This window comes from Akebia trifoliata, chromosome 6 (assembly GCF_017979445.1).
Source record: "Akebia trifoliata isolate Shusen 1 chromosome 6, ASM1797944v1, whole genome shotgun sequence".
In the NCBI taxonomy this organism is placed as follows: Eukaryota; Viridiplantae; Streptophyta; class Magnoliopsida; order Ranunculales; family Lardizabalaceae; genus Akebia; species Akebia trifoliata.
This window is the reverse complement of record NC_141380.1, coordinates 12003973-12025129: the sequence shown is the minus strand read 5'-3', so window position 1 is coordinate 12025129 and position 21157 is coordinate 12003973. Positions and strand designations below refer to the sequence as shown.

Genomic DNA, 21157 nt, shown 5'->3' with positions numbered 1-21157 from the left:
AACACTATTGTCTCTATAGGAATATTGCTCTGTATTCTGTTTAAATCCAAAATTTAATTCTAAAGCGTACCAAGAACATTGTATAAACTATTTTTTTAAAATATATTTCCACTGGTATATTGTTTTGTGTCATGTTAATTAAATTTATGACTTGAAGCTCATGTTATCATTCAAATAAGCACACAAAAATGCCCAACAAACTTTTAACTGTTACAAACATTGAAAGCAAACATGCATGTGGTACTTGAAATGGTCCCTATGATTAGAAAAACTTCTACTTGTACTGTGTTTAACCAGAGATTAGAACAAGTAATGTTAAAATCTAGTCACCATGGGCAGCCTCTTGAATTCACCGTAGACAAAAAATGGCTCCAATGGAAGATTCTAAGCACCAATAGATCGCATTCTTTGATAAATCTATAACAATAACATTTAACCATAAAAATATGAATTATTAAATATGAATGAGCTAAAAATAATCCAAATCAATGATAGACGAAATGGAAATGGACATCTCCAATTGAAGATCGGCACATGCATGGAATGGTGGACAGTCCTATGGAGCTTCCCCAAATGAGTAGCCTAACATAGAATTTGATACACTTGAATGACGACACATAGTCAACCATGTAAGAGCTATAATTAATAGAAAGGATAATGAAATATGCTTGAAGGTAGTGAATAATGCGTTGACTTACCTTAGATGCTCCACTGAGCTTGATAATATAGATCTAGATCTAAATTCTAGACACCATGGCCTGCTATATAAACTCCCAGGAAAAGTTCATTGGTAGCCATAACATTCGGAGAAGACATCTTAAGATCTGCTGATCCTATCAATCTGCTTTCTAGGAGCAATGAACACTTGGTCTTATAATAGTGGTGATTCTATTAATGTCATATCAGCACTTGTTTTCCAGCTAATGAAGTCATATATATAGATCTAGACTCCCATGGAACGTAACAGAGAATCCTATGAAAAGTGAACTTGACTCCAATGCATGCACTGTAAATAGTTTAGAGATCACTGTAAATAGTGTAGAGATCTTACCATCTATGATCCTACTAATCTATATCTAGGAGCAGCGGAAACTTGATTTCACCCTTAGTTGATAGAGAAATCACATATCATGAGTTTGGATAGTCAGCATATTGTCAACTTGATTTCCCTAAACCATAAAATAATTAACAAACAGATCCTATGACCACCCTTGTTCATATGTAATTTTGTTGCATATAAGTACCTTTGCTCTTGATGTTATGTTGATCATCTCAAGCATTTAGAATTAGTTCTTGTATTTGTAAAATAAAAAATAAAAACAGATAAATAATAACAGGTTCATAATTTAGATCAATTGATGTAACCAAATGTGTTCCTGCAAAAAGATATGTTCTTCAAAAGTTGGAAACAATTAGAGGAGCTACAGTGATGCCAATCTATAACAAAGAATCGAGATCAAAATGCTTGGAAATATATCATTCAAGAAAATTTGTTCCAAAAGCAATTTACCTTCATTGGATTGAAAAAGGGGAAAAATAAACAAAATGAAAAATTTTAGAGATCGAAAGACGAACTTGCAAACGCCACTAATGGAATGGAGTTAGTGATCGAAGACGTACCTAGGTCCAAAATCAGTGACAAATAGAGATGAACTACTCTTTTGTTGCAGATAAGAAATTTTTTCTCATCCAAAGAACCTTTGAGTTATGAATATCAAGAAAAAATCCACAAAATCTAAGAATTCAAATACAGAATTTAAACAAAAACAAGAGAATATGCAGATAGAGAAAATTACCTAAGATCAGAGATTGAAATAAATAACATTCGAGATCTGGAACTCTTGGGACAAGATCTAGACCTGTTTCGCCATCTCCTTCATTATCTTCTTCGTTTCAAAACATTGTGCAAGACTATTTAGAATGTAGAAATAGGAACTTAAACATCAATCTCAGATTTAGCCCACGCAAACTACAGCCTCAATTCATTCGAAGGAACTCTGTTTGGTTTGCTCGAAGAGGATGCTTCGTCATGGTGATCAGCCATATGTCCTTCTAGAGATGATAAGAGTTCGTCGAGTTCAAGGCTACGTGCTTTGAGTTCCATGGCTTCTCGTGTGATTTTCAAGCATTTTAAAGCTTCATTGTTGTTTCCATCCATCGACATTGCTATAAAGGATTCCAAGTCTAACAAAAACTGATAAAAAAGAATCAAAACCTAGCATAACTAGGGATTGGAGGTGATGAAAAAAGAAAAATTCGAAATGTAGCTAGTTTTTGTTCATCGAAAACTAAATAAATTAAAATCTCGATCAATAGATTCAAATTAAATTCGAGAATCACGATCAATTTATTCATGGGCCCTCCTGTTTCTTCTTCTTCTTCTTCGAAGAGCTACTAACGGGTGTCATTTCTGTTCCAGTTCCAGGTTCTAGAAGGATTAGACGAGCGGGATACTTGAGTCCAACTTTATTTTAAGGAAAATCATTTTTAAAAAAATTAAAATTTTAATCGTAAAAAAAATCAGATTTTTAAAAAATTATCCATGGGAATTATTTTTGGCCGGCCAAAAGTTTTCTCTCTCCAATCAAAATCTCACGATCTTAATCATGATCAAGATCAAGATCTTATGATCGATCACGATCTTAATCTTAATCAACGTGATCTTTATTAAGATTGTGATTATGATCATGATCGTGATGGTGATCGTGAGATCTTGTCTTAATCAACATGATTTTGATTAAAATCGTGATTATGATCATGATCGTGAGATTTTGTTTGGAGAGAATATTGGAGAGAGAAAATTTCAACTCTTTAAGGGTCGAAAATTTTCTCTCTCCAATTTTTTAATATTAAAAATGCGCGAGAGGAGGAAATAGTAAATTTTCGACCGTTTAATGGTCGAAAATGGTTCCCATCCATAATTTTTTTTTTTAAATTTGGTTCTTTTTACGAATTAAATTTTATTTTATTTTTTTGAATTTTTTTTATAATTTCCCCTTTATTTTAGTTCATTTTTATAAATATATTTAGTTTATAATAAAATAATAATATATTTTTTAATAAAATAATAGTATTGAATATAAATAAAAATCTCATTGTTTATTTATTAAATTAAATTATAAAATAAATAACAATAGGACATTTGAGGCAATTTATGTTTTGTTATGCTTTTAGAAATGGTCTATTGCTAAGTTTGAATTTTTCTATTTTTACTAAGTTCAAAATGAATAGAAAGAGAATTTATGTTTGTTGTTTTTGCAAACAACCTGGTCATTTTGGTGTTTGGGAGTCGCTATCTAATTTTGTGGTTTAGGAATCGAATCATGACTCTAAACAGATAAACAATATTAATCTATGAAAAAGAAACTATGGAACTATGAGTCTGGGGATCATATTACGGGATTGGAAAGTGTTAGGCATCAATCCTACCTGATAAACTTTGGTTTCTATTTTTTCCCAAAAATTACATCGTTAAAAATGACCTAAAAAATAAAATAAAATAAAATAACAAAGGATTGCCTTATTTGCAATGGGAGTGCCTTCTTCATGTGATTCTGGTAAGAAAAAGATTGCCTCAAAATCAAAATCAAAATCAGAAGCCAAAACTTGCGTAACAAACAAATAACACGACTCCATTAAACTTTATAACTAACTTACGTCCCACTCCTCATGTTTTCAAATCACCTCCTCTAATGTTTTCAAATTTCTGATATACCCCCTTCTACTTTTTATAATTATTTCACAGACTTTTTATTTATTTATTTTGAAAACCGATGACATGCCCCTTGACCTTGGTCCTCTTTTGTAGATTAATAAAAATGAGCTCGATAGTCTCATTGTGGTTGTTGTAATATGCACATGAGCTACAATTTGAGTAGTTCTGGAAAGAAAAAAAAAAACAAAGGTTTTTATATCATATTTTTATTAGTCTACGAAAAAAGACTCAAGTCAAAGGGTGACATGGACTTGAATAGTTTTGCCAAGAAAAAACTAGGGGGAATGTATGAAACAAAAGGTGAGTTTGAGAGCTATACTTTGAGGAGTTCAACTACCTAACGTTCAAACCTCAAAAGAAGCAAGTAAAAGTTAATTTTAATTTCAGTGTTTGGTCCCTCATTATTGGAGAAGTCATCACTTTTTTATTTACAAAAGAGTTCACCACTTTTATTTACGGTCGAACTTGACGGATTTATTTACTGTCCAGTTCACAATTTTTATTGTCAAAATCATCGCTATATGCTGTAAAGTTCACCACTTTTTTTGCAAAAAGTGGTGAACCCGAAAATGGTAAAACTCACCCTTTCTGAGTTTTTTGAACTAAGATACATGGAAAGATCTACAAAAAAACTTTAGATAATGACTTGTTTAGATGATTTCAACCCAAAACAACCTTTCTTGATTGATTTTCATCCAAAACTTTAGGGAAAAATGTGAATAAACTTGAAAATGATTTTTTCTTCCTTCTATAATCCTTTTTGATAGAATAGAGTCATCGAAACTCATTGAGATGCCAAAAATCCAATATTTTTTGATCAAAATGTTGAGTTCGAATAGTTAGGGTGTTCAATCGTGAGAAATTTGGGAGATGAGGTCTAGGGATTGTTAAGAAAAGAAAAGTTTACTAAATGGTCAATTATGAAATCACCCAAAACATAGGGACTATTTAGAAATAAGTCCCTCCACGAGGGTCTTTTAAGTAATATTCCAAAAAAATTACCAATCCCCCTCATTTTAACATGTGACCCAAAACCTAGACCCTCTAACCCCAAAATCATTATAGTCGAATGCCAACCTCAACCATAAGCCATAGTCACAAAATTCTTTGAATTTTTTTCAAAAATTCATAAAATTCTCTAAATAAGGGATTAGCTGATTAATTCAGCAAATAGAAGACTCATTGATTGATTGACGAAATATGGTAAAACTTTTCCTCTACTACATCAAAATTTTATTTTCTTCAACATTTAAGTCTCAAGAATAAGATAGCGTTGTTCAGGGGGTTGAAGATTGTGGCGCCCCGCCGAACACTAACACAAATCCCCATGTCAGATTTCAAGGTACGAGGTGGCACCTCGAAATTTCGGCATGGTCTCCTCTGTTTATGTTAGCATTCCAAGGCGATTCAACCTGCACCTGATAAAACGACATACAATCCTGCATATAACAAATAAAATATAATACTAGCGGAAGCCTATATACGTCTAATAATGTCCGATAGATCAAAGTGCGGAAGAAGAAAAATTATATACAGGATTATACAAAATTCCTCACTCTAACATAATTCCTAACACTCAAGACAGAATCCATAAGACTACCTGGAGAAACTGACACCACTAGGGGGTATAGCCCTAATACTTACCAGGTGACGGACTCTGGTTGTCTATCTGACCAACCAGATGATCCTCGCTCTTGTTCTACACTTGTTTCGCCAAGCTTCAGATCTGAAACTAAAAAAAATGGAGAAGGAAAGGGTGAGTAACAATGGTTACCCAGTAAGGAAGCAACAATTTCTGCCAATAACCTCTCCTAACATGAACGAATAAACATACTGAATCATTTTAAAATAAACAAAGTTTTACAGAAGAAACCTACGATTAACTGGTACATATAGCCAGGGATGAGCAACTAAACATTTTAAAACTCACATTACATCGATCAGCAGTACTCACTATAACATTTTCTTTTTATACAAATCTAATTGATCAAATGGAAATAATAAACATGCATTTCATTTTATATATCAAAATAAGCAACAGATACATAATACACAATGGTGGAGTATTGGAATTAGAGTGTTGGGATTCACGACTGGATCGCTCCCAGTCGGGACATGATGTTACAATTTCTCTCTGGCTTTTAGTTCCTGATTTTGTGGCTGGTCGCTGTTTACCACGCTTGGTTGACCATTTATCCGGCTCAGGCTGGCCGTTTGACGTGACCGTAAGCAATGGGTCTCTTTTCGATGTGTCAGAACGTTCGACTACTATAGATTGTTAGTGATCACTGACTAATCATCTTCGTCTATGCCTATCAGGCGTGCATGTGATTCCCAAATATACAAACCATTCGTATACGACCACCTTTACATTACAAGTTCACTGGTAAAGATAGAGAGGAATAAACCCGGATTCCAGTTGTGACTCCACTCTCATACGCGTCCCATACCACGTATGAGTTTGGTGGTCCCTACCGTACATCCCAGGATAGTACACCACTCCGGATGATATGATGCACTATCCCTTCAGGCATTCACAAACTCTTTAACAGCTCACAAAATAGCTACTTATATATATTATTTTCATTTGAAAACAAAAGAGAAATTAACAATACAAGGTTGAGAATAGATATCCAGTTTCCTACCATGCAAGTGTGGCCACCCGGCCTAAAATAAATAACATAACAGAGCGCCTCGCGCTAACAGAAAGTAAATAAACATGCAACCAGTAACATTATCCCTGGATATCCGTTCACCAACCTGCATACAACACAACAACGTAAAATGCAGACATCACCCCTCGGGTGTGACTCTGACATTTTACCGTTTCATACCCTTTTTCCCTTTTTTCGACTTTTACAGTTTTCAATCTCTTCATAAAATATCCATTTTCTGATATTCATCAACTCAATATGAGTTCATTGAATATTAAATCACATTTTTCAACTATACAATTTATTTCTATCAATAATATTGAAAAAAAAATACAAATTTCATATCAAAACGGGGTCCGAGCAGTGCACAAGACCCAATTTATGGCAATAACCCGTTAAAATACTCTACCCACGTATAATTTGTTAAAAATACAATTAAACATATCAAACATGCAATTTCTGGCGTGAATTTTGAAATAAACAAAGAATTCTATATTTCGGAAATACATCCAAATTTTTCCAATAAAATCCTAAATGCAATTTTCACAATCTATGATTACTAATAGAAATTGAGAGTTCCTTACAATCACTAGGCGACGGAATTGAAGCACGTGCACGGAAATCGAGGCGAACGGCGCGGAAATCGAGACGGACCGAACTTCGAAGCGGCTGATTTTCAAAACCGGCCCGGTGGTTTTGAAGATCTCGATGTGCTCGTCTCTTCTCCCTTCTACGGCGAAAGACGGTTTGACCCCGAAATCGATGAAAACCGAGGTCGAAGTTACGAAAATCTCCGTATAAAAATACGGCTGATTTTTGACTATACGGGGTGAAAAAGACGAGAAAACGGAAGGAATTTGATTGGGTTATGTAGAGAATGAGGCTGCGGACGTTTCTCCCTTCTGCGTCGGAAGACGGTTTGACCCCGAAACGGACGAAATCCGAGGTCAAAGTTTCAAAATTTTCGTATCCAAATACGGCTGATTTTTGACGATATCGGGTGAAATAGAAAGTGAAACGAAGAAAGGTTGGGTGGGTTTTGTAGAGTCGAAGCTGCGGACATTTCTCCCTTCTGCGTCGATCGTCGACGGCGAGCCGTTTGTGAAGATCTGAGGTGGAAGAATCGGAGGAAAAACAAATTTTTTTTATTTTTTATTTTTTCGTTTATTATGCTGTAAGGACGAGTGAGTTGGGGAAGATGAGTTATATAAAAAAATTAATTTTTTTTTTTTTAATATAAAAGTTAGGACGAAATCGGTATTTCGCCTATTGTTTTGATCGATGATAACTTGATCATCCGGAATCCAAAACTGACAAATGAATACTCTATTTCATCTAATTTTTCGTTCCGGATCTAATGGTGTAGTCAATTTCTACAAATTATGTCTCAATCAAAAATTTACATTTTTGGCCTGACGTGACCCATAAACTTGATGTCGTTTTCGTTTTTGGCGATAATTCAACTTCCTGATCTCCAAAAATGACAAATAAATAGTCTATGTTGAATAATTTTTCGTTATAAACCCAATGGTATGATCAAATTTTAAAAGTTATTCCTCTAACAAAAAGTCACTGTTTTAGCCTGGTCCGACCCGGTTATCGAGGATTTTGCAACTTTTATATTCGGACTCGCATTTGAGCGTGCTTACAGGCTAAACTATATTTTTTGATCATTTTGAATCCAATGGTGAGGTCAAATTCCATTAAAAATGATCAGAACAAGGTCCTACAATTTTACCCTAAGTCCCACTTTCAAGATTTTCTTAAAATTCCACTATTTATTTTTCCTCGAGATACGAATTAAAATTTGGGGTTTTACATTCTCCCCCCCTTAATAAAAATTTCGTCATCGAAATTGAAATCATACCTTATCGAATTTAGTCGTGATTCCATTAACATGACATGTATAATAAACACTACCTATTTTCGATTACTATTTATTCTTAGTCCCAAGCTAATCTCATTTATAACTCGTAGACTTATGTCTCCCATATTTTGTCAGTCCAACACATTCATTAATTAATCACTCTAATTCAAACTCATACTCCAACTAATCCATTATTTGTAAAATCCTAAGATAACAATCAATTCACCTTGTATCACTTCCCCACCAATGTCTATCAACCACAATCCTTTCACATCTTTTTTATTCTTCATCTTTACTTCTCTCATCAATTACATCGTCTATTATGTTTTACTCATAATTGTTATGAATATTACTCCTCAATACATAGTCTTACCGCAAACACACCACTATCTTTATATTCAATTCGATATTACATTTTTAATTATTGCGATATTTCCTCAAAATCTCTGTCATAACCTTTATAATTTAAAATCTTACTCGAGGGGATAAATCCTACATTTATTTTCTCACAATTCCATTAAGTCACCATTAATGCAACATTTTCATAAGATTATTCTTTCTCACATTTTACATCAACCCACCTCCTAACTTATACTCTACTAAATCTCTTTATGATGGATGGGGGCACAGGTAGGTGGTAGCCGTTGCTTCTACGGAATCATAATCTTTACTTATAACGTTTTCGTTTCGATGAGTGAAAGGAGTTACGACCGAAGTTCGAAGTGAGTGTTTGTCTGTAGAAAGCACTGATTACGTAACGAGAACAATAATAATGAATTCTTCTATTAGAAGGCGATCGTGAAAGGAGAAAGCAAAAGAAGAGTTAGAACCGACACCGATGATAGAAAGATAAAAGGGAAAAATGATCTATCTTTTCAAAGGAGAAGAATCTATTCAAGAAGTCGTAAAGCAAGAGGTGCTTTATCTAATAGTTCAGTCGTTAAGCCTCCCAAAGTTAAGCTATCTTCAATCGAAAGGAAAGATACGCAACTCCCTATGTTAATATTCGAGGACGTAGCTCTCGACATGAAGGATATACAAGAAACACCTACTTATCTACTAGCGTAATATACGAGTAATTGATTAGACTATTGATATAAAGACTAGCGTACCAATTGAACGTCACTTGTCTTTTCACACTTTACAATTATTCTAATACCTATTTTGCAAGTTCTTAAATGATCTTCCAAAAATCTTATTCTTTCTTCGCAAGGCCTCCCAATGGTATAAATAATTTCATTACTTGACCTGTGTCAGTAGTTTCTAGTTCCAGCAAGTGTACAAACTCTTCACAGAATTATATAATCTAGATGAACCAATATTGAGTAAACTCCACGTTCTAACATTATAATTAGAAATTGTACCTTCCAAAACTTCGTTGGAGACAGGTACTTTCTCCTAGGTCACAATCCTTGCTCGCGACTATGATAGAGGACATTCTCTCTTGATATGTCCCACCTAATCACACGCGTAATATGTCAACGATCTTGTCTTCGTTGGTTTCTATAGAGTAGGCAATTGGTAAATTGGGATTTGTAGGCTCTGAACCTACCTTGTTGATTCCTTTGGCCTTGTTGGCATCATTGGAGCTCCAACTGTTCTATAACTAGGCAATTGGGGAACTCTACAACTTGATAGTGGAGGAGTTCTATATTGTGGATACACTGATCCGGGGAAGATCAACCTCAAATACATCAGCCTCTTGGCCAGATCTAACCTGGGAAGAAAAGAAATCTAAGGTCAACTCATTTGTCCACTGGAGGTCTGTAACTCTGTCTCCTCTCGTTTTATCCTTTAAGCTCGATTCATTGTATCTCTATAATTGCTAATCTCAATCATTGACCTCTTGGTCTTTAGGTAGGGTTATAATCTTCAAAAAAATCTATGAGCCTTCTGCAAATCTGTCAGGATAAGCTCGGGCGCATATCGTGACAACCTAATGAATATCATATCTTAGTTTCTATAATTGATAGATTACCTTGCATTAATCTCAAAAACTCCTAGTGTTTGACTTCTTGAGAAGTCTCAAATATAAATCAATTAACAAATATCCTCTCGAATTCTACCCACTCAAACGCTCCATCTCCCAATATATTCCTCTCAAACGTTACTAATGATTGGCATCCTCGTTCAACTGGAATGTAATCACCGTCACCCATTGATCTCTTGGGTATTACATGGTACTCAAAATCTTTCAGGTCTTTAAAATCCACTCATTAACCTCAATCGGATCGGAAAAGTCTCCAAATCTTAATAGATGTAATCGTTGAAAATTCTACAACCACATCCTTGGATCTACCTGTCCTTTGGATTGAGAAATTCTCTTATTCTTCAAAGGCATGACCTTGTGATAATGGTCCCTAAGGTGGAATAGTATTTCCCTTTTGCGAAGAAGTCCAATGCTTCCTCATTTCTTGGATTTAGTAGTGTGCCTTACAATCGTGGTAAGTCTTGTACCATCTCTCACTTCCGATCACTAGTCTTATCTGTTCAGGATGGCACAAATACGTTATTAACTTTATTTAAATCTGGTGGCCTTATTGTTCCTTCAATTGGTTTGTCTAGCATTTTTTTGGAAGCACGCATCCTTAATCAAGTGATATTGACCCAAACATTGTTCTCCTTTATGTCCCGATTTGCCACATTCATAATATACCACAACTCTTTCTTTCGACTGATTTAATAGTATATGTTATTTCTTATGATATTCTTCCATCCATTGAGTTGGTATGTCTATAATATCACTCCCCACTTATTGTTATTTTCCTATAAATTTGTTAGTTTCGTAACTGTTTGTCGCTAATTGCCTTCCTTCCATTTGGCTTCGAGGTGTTGGTGGTTGCATTATTCATATTTCTTCTCTAAACTTGTCATGAGACTCAGCCACCTATCCGATGAATGATATTAGTTGTGATATCAGGTCAAATGTCTGATCCAGAACCTATCTTGTCTCTGTTGCGTTTTGGCCTCTACCTTATCCATTCCTCTAGCTTATGTTCATCCGTATTAAGGCACTTATCATAATAAGGCCAAAGCTACTCTTACGTAACTATGAATTACTATCATAGATTGGAACTTAGTAATGGACTCCATTTCCATTACTAAAGAATAAACTTAGAATCCTATCTTAGGCTTACAAGGCTCTATAAACATCTAGACACGGAAGAACTCATAATTCCAATACGGAATTACTAATGAGCTCGGATACCGAATTCCTAGTGACACTCTATGATTATCGCTCTAATATATGTGGTATAAGCTAATTCTTCAAAACATAGCAGATCAGTATCCCATACGGATCTAATACTATGCTCTGATACCATCTGTGGCCCCCCGCCGAACACTAACACAAATCCCCATGTCAGATTTCAAGGTACGAGGTGGCACCTCGAAATTTCGGCATGGTCTCCTCTGTTTATGTTAGCATTCCAAGGCGATTCAACCTGCACCTGATAAAACGACATACAATCCTGCATATAACAAATAAAATATAATACTAGCGGAAGCCTATATACGTCTAATAATGTCCGATAGATCAAAGTGCGGAAGAAGAAAAATTATATACAGGATTATACAAAATTCCTCACTCTAACATAATTCCTAACACTCAAGACAGAATCCATAAGACTACCTGGAGAAACTGATACCACTAGGGGGTATAGCCCTAATACTTACCAGGTGACGGACTCTGGTTGTCTATCTGACCAACCAGATGATCCTCGCTCTTGTTCTACACTTGTTTCGCCAAGCTTCAGATCTGAAACTAAAAAAAATGGAGAAGGAAAGGGTGAGTAACAATGGTTACCCAGTAAGGAAGCAACAATTTCTGCCAATAACCTCTCCTAACATGAACGAATAAACATACTGAATCATTTTAAAATAAACAAAGTTTTACAGAAGAAACCTACGATTAACTGGTATATATAGCCAGGGATGAGCAACTAAACATTTTAAAACTCACATTACATCGATCAGCGGTACTCACTATAACATTTTCTTTTTATACAAATCTAATTGATCAAATGGAAATAATAAACATGCATTTCATTTTATATATCAAAATAAGCAACAGATACATAATACACAATGGTGGAGTATTGGAATTAGAGTGTTGGGATTCACGACTGAATCGCTCCCAGTCGGGACATGATGTTACAATTTATCTCTGGCTTTTAGTTCCTGATTTTGTGGCTGGTCGCTGTTTACCACGCTTGGTTGACCATTTATCCGGCTCAGGCTGGCCGTTTGACGTGACCGTAAGCAATGGGTCTCTTTTCGATGTGTCAGAACGTTTGACTACTATAGATTGTTAGTGATCACTGACTAATCATCTTCGTCTATGCCTATCAGGCGTGCAAGTGATTCCCAAATATACAAACCATTCGTATACGACCACCTTTACATTACAAGTTCACTGGTAAAGATAGAGAGGAATAAACCCGGATTCCAGTTGTGACTCCACTCTCATACGCGTCCCATACCACGTATGAGTTTGGTGGTCCCTACCGTACATCCCAGGATAGTACACCACTCCGGATGATATGATGCATTATCCCTTCAGGCATTCACAAACTCTTTAACAGCTCACAAAATAGCTACTTATATATATTATTTTCATTTGAAAACAAAAGAGAAATTAACAATACAAGGTTGAGAATAGATATCCAGTTTCCTACCATGCAAGTGTGGCCACCCGGCCTAAAATAAATAACATAACAGAGCGCCTCGCGCTAACAGAAAGTAAATAAACATGCAACCAGTAACATTATCCCTGGATATCCGTTCACCAACCTGCATACAACACAACAACGTAAAATGCAGACATCACCCCTCGGGTGTGACTCTGACATTTTACCGTTTCATACCCTTTTTCCCTTTTTTCGACTTTTACAGTTTTTAATCTCTTCATAAAATATCTATTTTCTGATATTCATCAACTCAATATGAGTTCATTGAATATTAAATCATATTTTTCAACTATACAATTTATTTCTATCAATAATATTGAAAAAAAAATACAAATTTCATATCAAAACGGGGTCCGAGCAGTGCACAAGACCCAATTTATGGCAATAACCCGTTAAAATACTCTACCCACGTATAATTTGTTAAAAATACAATTAAACATATCAAACATGCAATTTCTGGCGTGAATTTTGAAATAAACAAAGAATTCTATATTTCGGAAATACATCCAAATTTTTCCAATAAAATCCTAAATGCAATTTTCACAATCTACGATTACTAATAGAAATTGAGAGTTCCTTACAATCACTAGGCGACGGAATTGAAGCACGTGCACGGAAATCGAGGCGAACGGCACGGAAATCGAGACGGATCGAACTTCGAAGTGGCTGATTTTCGAAACCGGCCCGGTGGTTTTGAAGATCTCGATGTGCTCGTCTCTTCTCCCTTCTACGGCGAAAGACGGTTTGACCCCGAAATCGATGAAAACCGAGGTCGAAGTTACGAAAATCTCCGTATAAAAATACGGCTGATTTTTGACTATACGGGGTGAAAAAGACGAGAAAACGGAAGGAATTTGGTTGGCTTATGTAGAGAATGAGGCTGCGGACGTTTCTCCCTTCTGCGTCGAAAGACGGTTTGACCCCGAAACGGACGAAATCCGAGGTCAAAGTTTCAAATTTTCGTATCCAAATACGGCTGATTTTTGACGATATCGGGTGAAATAGAAAGTGAAACGAAGAAAGGTTGGGTGGGTTTTGTAGAGAACGAAGCTGCGGACATTTCTCCCTTCTGCGTCGATCATCGACGGCGAGCCGTTTGTGAAAGATCTGAGGTGGAAGAATCGGAGGAAAAACAAATTTTTTTTTTTTTTTTTTTTCGTTTATTATGCTGTAAGGACGAGTGAGTTGGGGAAGATGAGTATATATAAAAAATTAATTTTTTTTTTTTATAAAAGTTAGGACGAAATCGGTATTTCGCCTATTGTTTTGATCGATGATAACTTGATCATCCGGACTCCAAAACTGACAAATGAATACTCTATTTCATCTAATTTTTCGTTCCGGATCTAATGGTGTAGTCAATTTCTACAAATTATGTCTCAATCAAAAATTTACATTTTTGGCCTGACGTGACCCATAAACTTGATGTCGTTTTCGTTTTTGGCGATAATTCAACTTCCTGATCTCCAAAAATGACAAATAAATAGTCTATGTCGAATAATTTTTCGTTATAAACCCAATGATGATCAAATTTTAAAAGTTATTCCTCTAACAAAAAGTCACTGTTTTAGCTTGGTCCGACCCGGTAATCGAGGATTTTGCAACTTTTATATTCGGACTAGCATTTGAGCGTGCTTACAGGCTAAACTATATTTTTTGATCATTTTGAATCCAATGGTGAGGTCAAATTCCATTAAAAATGATCAGAACAAGGTCCTACAATTTTACCCTAAGTCCCACTTTCAAGATTTTCTTAAAATTCCACTATTTATTTTTCCTCGAGATACGAATTAAAGATTTGGGGTTTTACATTCTCCCCCCCTTAATAAAAATTTCGTCATCGAAATTGAAATCATACCTTATCGAATTTAGTCGTGATTCCATTAACATGACATGTATAATAAACACTACCTATTTTCGATTACTATTTATTCTTAGTCCCAAGCTAATCTCATTTATAACTCGTAGACTTATGTCTCCCATATTTTGTCAGTCCAACACATTCATTAATTAATCACTCTAATTCAAACTCATACTCCAACTAATCCATTATTTGTAAAATCCTAAGATAACAATCAATTCACCTTGTATCACTTCCCCACCAATGTCTATCAACCACAATCCTTTCACATCTTTTTTATTCTTCATCTTTACTTCTCTCATCAATTACATCGTCTATTATGTTTTACTCATAATTGTTATGAATATTACTCCTCAATACATAGTCTTACCGCAAACACACCACTATCTTTATATTCAATTCGATATTACATTTTAATTATTGCGATATTTCCTCAAAATCTCTGTCATAACCTTTATAATTTAAAATCTTACTCGAGGGGATAAATCCTACATTTATTTTCTCACAATTCCATTAAGTCACCATTAATGCAACATTTTCATAAGATTATTCTTTCTCACATTTTACATCAACCCACCTCCTAACTTATACTCTACTAAATCTCTTTATGATGGATGGGGGCACAGGTAGGTGGTAGCCGTTGCTTCTACGGAATCATAATCTTTACTTATAACGTTTTCGTTTCGATGAGTGAAAGGAGTTACGACCGAAGTTCGAAGTGAGTGTTTGTCTGTAGAAAGCATGATTACGTAACGAGAACAATAATAATGAATTCTTCTATTAGAAGGCGATCGTGAAAGGAGAAAGCAAAAGAAGAGTTAGAACCGACACCGATGATAGAAAGATAAAAGGGAAAAATGATCTATCTTTTCAAAGGAGAAGAATCTATTCAAGAAGTCGTAAAGCAAGAGGTGCTTTATCTAATAGTTCAGTCGTTAAGCCTCCCAAAGTTAAGCTATCTTCAATCGAAAGGAAAGATACGCAACTCCCTATGTTAATATTCGAGGACGTAGCTCTCGACATGAAGGATATACAAGAAACACCTACTTATCTACTAGCGTAATATACGAGTAATTGATTAGACTATTGATATAAAGACTAGCGTACCAATTGAACGTCACTTGTCTTTTCACACTTTACAATTATTCTAATACCTATTTTGCAAGTTCTTAAATGATCTTCCAAAAATCTTATTCTTTCTTCGCAAGGCCTCCCAATGGTATAAATAATTTCATTACTTGACCTGTGTCAGTAGTTTCTAGTTCCAGCAAGTGTACAAACTCTTCACAGAATTATATAATCTAGATGAACCAATATTGAGTAAACTCCACGTTCTAACATTATAATTAGAAATTGTACCTTCCAAAACTTCGTTGGAGACAGGTACTTTCTCCTAGGTCACAATCCTTGCTCGCGACTATGATAGAGGACATTCTCTCTTGATATGTCCCACCTAATCACACGCGTAATATGTCAACGATCTTGTCTTCGTTGATTTCTATGAGTAGGCAGTTGGTAAACTGGGGTTTGTAGGCTCTGAACCTACCTTGTTGATTCCTTTGGCCTTGTTGGCATCATTGGAGCTCCAACTGTTCTATAACTAAGCAATTGGAGAACTCTACAACTTGATAGTGGAGGAGTTCTATATTGTGGATACACTGATCCGGGGAAGATCAACCTCAAATACATCAGCCTCTTGGCCAGATCTAACCTGGGAAGAAAAGAAATCTAAGGTCAACTCATTTGTCCACTGGAGGTCTGTAACTCTGTCTCCTCTCGTTTTATCCTTTAAGCTCGATTCATTGTATCTCTATAATTGCTAATCTCAATCATTGACCTCTTGGTCTTTAGGTAGGGTTATAATCTTCAAAAAAAATCTATGAGCCTTCTGCAAATCTGTCAGGATAAGCTCGGGCGCATATCGTGACAACCTAATGAATATCATATCTTAGTTTCTATAATTGATAGATTACCTTGCATTAATCTCAAAAACTCCTAGTGTTTGACTTCTTGAGAAGTCTCAAATATAAATCAATTAACAAATATCCTCTCGAATTCTACCCACTCAAACGCTCCATCTCCCAATATATTCCTCTCAAACGTTACTAATGATTGGCATCCTCGTTCAACTGGAATGTAATCACCGTCACCCATTGATCTCTTGGGTATTACATGGTACTCAAAATCTTTCAGGTCTTTAAAATCCACTCATTAACCTCAATCGGATCGGAAAAGTCTCCAAATCTTAATAGATGTAATCGTTGAAAATTCTACAACCACATCCTTGGATCTACCTGTCCTTTGGATTGAGAAATTCTCTTATTCTTCAAAGGCATGACCTTGTAATAATGGTCCCTAAGGTGGAATAGTATTTCCCTTTTGCGAAGAAGTCCAATGCTTCCTCATTTTTTGGATTTAGTAGTGTGCCTTACAATCGTGGTAAGTCTTGTACCATCTCTCACTTCCGATCACTAGTCTTGTCTGTTCAGGATGGCACGAATACGTTATTAACTTTATTTAAATCTGGTGGCCTTATTGTTCCTTCAATTGGTTTGTCTAGCATTTTTTTGGAAGCACGCATCCTTAATCAAGTGATATTGACCCAAACATTGTTCTCCTTTATGTCCCGATTTGCCACATTCATAATATACCACAACTCTTTCTTTCGACTGATTTAATAGTATATATTATTTCTTATGATATTCTTCCATCCATTGAGTTGGTATGTCTATAATATCACTCCCCACTTATTGTTATTTTCCTATAAATTTGTTAGTTTCGTAACTGTTTGTCGCTAATTACCTTCCTTCCATTTGGCTTCGAGGTGTTGGTGGTTGCATTATTCATATTTCTTCTCTAAACTTGTCATGAGACTCAGCCACCTATCCGATGAATGATATTAGTTGTGATATCAGGTCAAATGTCTGATCCAGAACCTATCTTGTCTCTGTTGCGTTTTGGCCTCTACCTTATCCATTCCTCTAGCTTATGTTCATCCGTATTAAGGCACTTATCATAATAAGGCCAAAGCTACTCTTACGTAACTATGAATTACTATCATAGATTGGAACTTAGTAATGGACTCCATTTCCATTACTAAAGAATAAACTTAGAATCCTATCTTAGGCTTACAAGGCTCTATAAACATCTAGACACGGAAGAACTCATAATTCCAATACGGAATTACTAATGAGCTCGGATACCGAATTCCTAGTGACACTCTATGATTATCGCTCTAATATATGTGGTATCAGCTAATTCTTCAAAACATAGCAGATCAGTATCCCATACGGATCTAATACTATGCTCTGATACCATCTGTGGCCCCCCGCCGAACACTAACACAAATCCCCATGTCAGATTTCAAGGTACGAGGTGGCACCTCGAAATTTCGGCATGGTCTCCTCTGTTTATGTTAGCATTCCAAGGCGATTCAACCTGCACCTGATAAACGACATACAATCCTGCATATAACAAATAAAATATAATACTAGCGGAAGCCTATATACGTCTAATAATGTCCGATAGATCAGAGTGCGGAAGAAGAAAAATTATATACAGGATTATACAAAATTCCTCACTCTAACATAATTCCTAACACTCAAGACAGAATCCATAAGACTACCTGGAGAAACTGACACCACTAGGGGTATAGCCCTAATACTTACCAGGTGACGGACTCTGGTTGTCTATCTGACCAACCAGATGATCCTCGCTCTTGTTCTACACTTGTTTCGCCAAGCTTCAGATCTGAAACTAAAAAAAATGGAGAAGGAAAGGGTGAGTAACAATGGTTACCCAGTAAGGAAGCAACAATTTCTGCCAATAACCTCTCCTAACATGAACGAATAAACATACTGAATCATTTTAAAATAAACAAAGTTTTACAGAAGAAACCTACGATTAACTGGTACATATAGCCAGGGATGAGCAACTAAACATTTTAAAACTCACATTACATCGATCAGCGTACTCACTATAACATTTCTTTTTATACAAATCTAATTGATCAAATGGAAATAATAAACATGCATTTCATTTTATATATCAAAATAAGCAACAGATACATAATACACAATGGTGGAGTATTGGAATTAGAGTGTTGGGATTCACGACTGGATCGCTCCCAGTCGGGACATGATGTTACAATTTATCTCTGGCTTTTAGTTCCTGATTTTGTGGTCGGTCGTTGTTTACCACGCTTGGTTAACCATTTATCCGGCTCAGGCTGGCCGTTTGACTTGACCGTAAGCAATGGGTCTCTTTTCGATGTGTCAGAACGTTCGACTACTATAGATTGTTAGTGATCACTGACTAATCATCTTCGTCTATGCCTATCAGGCGTGCATGTGATTCCCAAATATACAAACCATTCGTATACGACCACCTTTACATTACAAGTTCACTGGTAAAGATAGAGAGGAATAAACCCGGATTCCAGTTGTGACTCCACTCTCATACGCGTCCCATACCACGTATGAGTTTGGTGGTCCCTACCGTACATCCCAGGATAGTACACCACTCCGGATGATATGATGCACTATCCCTTCAGGCATTCACAAACTCTTTAACAGCTCACAAAATAGCTACTTATATATATTATTTTCATTTGAAAACAAAAGAGAAATTAACAATACAAGGTTGAGAATAGATATCCAGTTTCCTACCATGCAAGTGTGGCCACCCGGCCTAAAATAAATAACATAACAGAGCGCCTCGCGCTAACAGAAAGTAAATAAACATGCAACCAGTAACATTATCCCTGGATATCCGTTCACCAACCTGCATACAACACAACAACGTAAAATGCAGACATCACCCCTCGGGTGTGACTCTGACATTTTACCGTTTCATACCCTTTTTCCCTTTTTTCGACTTTTACAGTTTTCAATCTCTTCATAAAATATCCATTTTCTGATATTCATCAACTCAATATGAGTTCATTGAATATTAAATCACATTTTTCAACTATACAATTTATTTCTATCAATAATATTGAAAAAAAAATACAAATTTCATATCAAAACGGGGTCCGAGCAGTGCACAAGACCCAATTTATGGCAATAACCCGTTAAAATACTCTACCCACGTATAATTTGTTAAAAATACAATTAAACATATCAAACATGCAATTTCTGGCGTGAATTTTGAAATAAACAAAGAATTCTATATTTCGGAAATACATCCAAATTTTTCCAATAAAATCCTAAATGCAATTTTCACAATCTATGATTACTAATAGAAATTGAGAGTTCCTTACAATCACTAGGCGACGGAATTGAAGCACGTGCACGGAAATCGAGGCGAACGGCGCGGAAATCGAGACGGACCGAACTTCGAAGTGGCTGATTTTCGAAACCGGCCCGGTGGTTTTGAAGATCTCGATGTGCTCGTCTCTTCTCCCTTCTACGGCGAAAGACGGTTTGACCCCGAAATCGATGAAAACCGAGGTCGAAGTTACGAAAATCTCCGTATAAAAATACGGCTGATTTTTGACTATACGGGGTGAAAAAGACGAGAAAACGGAAGGAATTTGGTTGGGTTATGTAGAGAATGAGGCTGCGGACGTTTCTCCCTTCTGCGTCGGAAGACGGTTTGACCCCGAAACGGACGAAATCCGAGGTCAAAGTTTCAAAATTTTCGTATCCAAATACGGCTGATTTTTGACGATATCGGGTGAAATAGAAAGTGAAACGAAGAAAGGTTGGGTGGGTTTTGTAGAGAACGAAGCTGCGGACATTTCTCCCTTCTGCGTCGATCGTCGACGGCGAGCCGTTTGTGAGAGATCTGAGGTGGAAGAATCGGAGGAAAAACAAATTTTTTTTTTTTATTTTTTCGTTTATTATGCTGGACGAGTGAGTTGGGGAAGATGAGTTATATAAAAAAATTAAATTTTTTTTTTTAATATAAAAGTTAGGACGAAATCGGTATTTCGCCTATTGTTTTGATCGATGATAACTTGATCATCCGGAATCCAAAACTGACAAATGAATACTCTATTTCATCTAATTTTTCGTTCCGGATCTAATGGTGTAGTCAATTTCTACAAATTATGTCTCCATCAAAAATTTACATTTTTGGCCTGACGTGACCCATAAACTTGATGTCGTTTTCGTTTTTGGCGATAATTCAACTTCCTGATCTCCAAAAATGACAAATAAATAGTCTATGTTGAATAATTTTTCGTTATAAACCCAATGGTATGATCGAATTTTAAAAGTTATTCCTCTAACAAAAAGTCACTGTTTTAGCCTGGTCCGACCCGGTAATCGAGGATTTTGCAACTTTTATATTCGGACTCGCATTTGAGCGTGCTTACAGGCTAAACTATATTTTTTGATCATTTTGAATCTAATGGTGAGGTTAGATTCC

General features: G+C 35.8%; 1 long non-coding RNA gene across 1 annotated transcript; it reads right to left on the bottom strand.

Annotated features, from left to right (window-relative positions):
* Positions 1-18270: 18270 nt before the first annotated feature.
* LOC147400239 (uncharacterized) lies at positions 18271-20629 on the bottom strand. The gene is made up of 2 exons (XR_015179537.1): positions 20046-20629; positions 18271-18541 (listed from the first exon to the last, which is right to left on the bottom strand). It is a non-coding gene; the product is annotated as an uncharacterized LOC147400239 (long non-coding RNA).
* Positions 20630-21157: the final 528 nt, after the last annotated feature.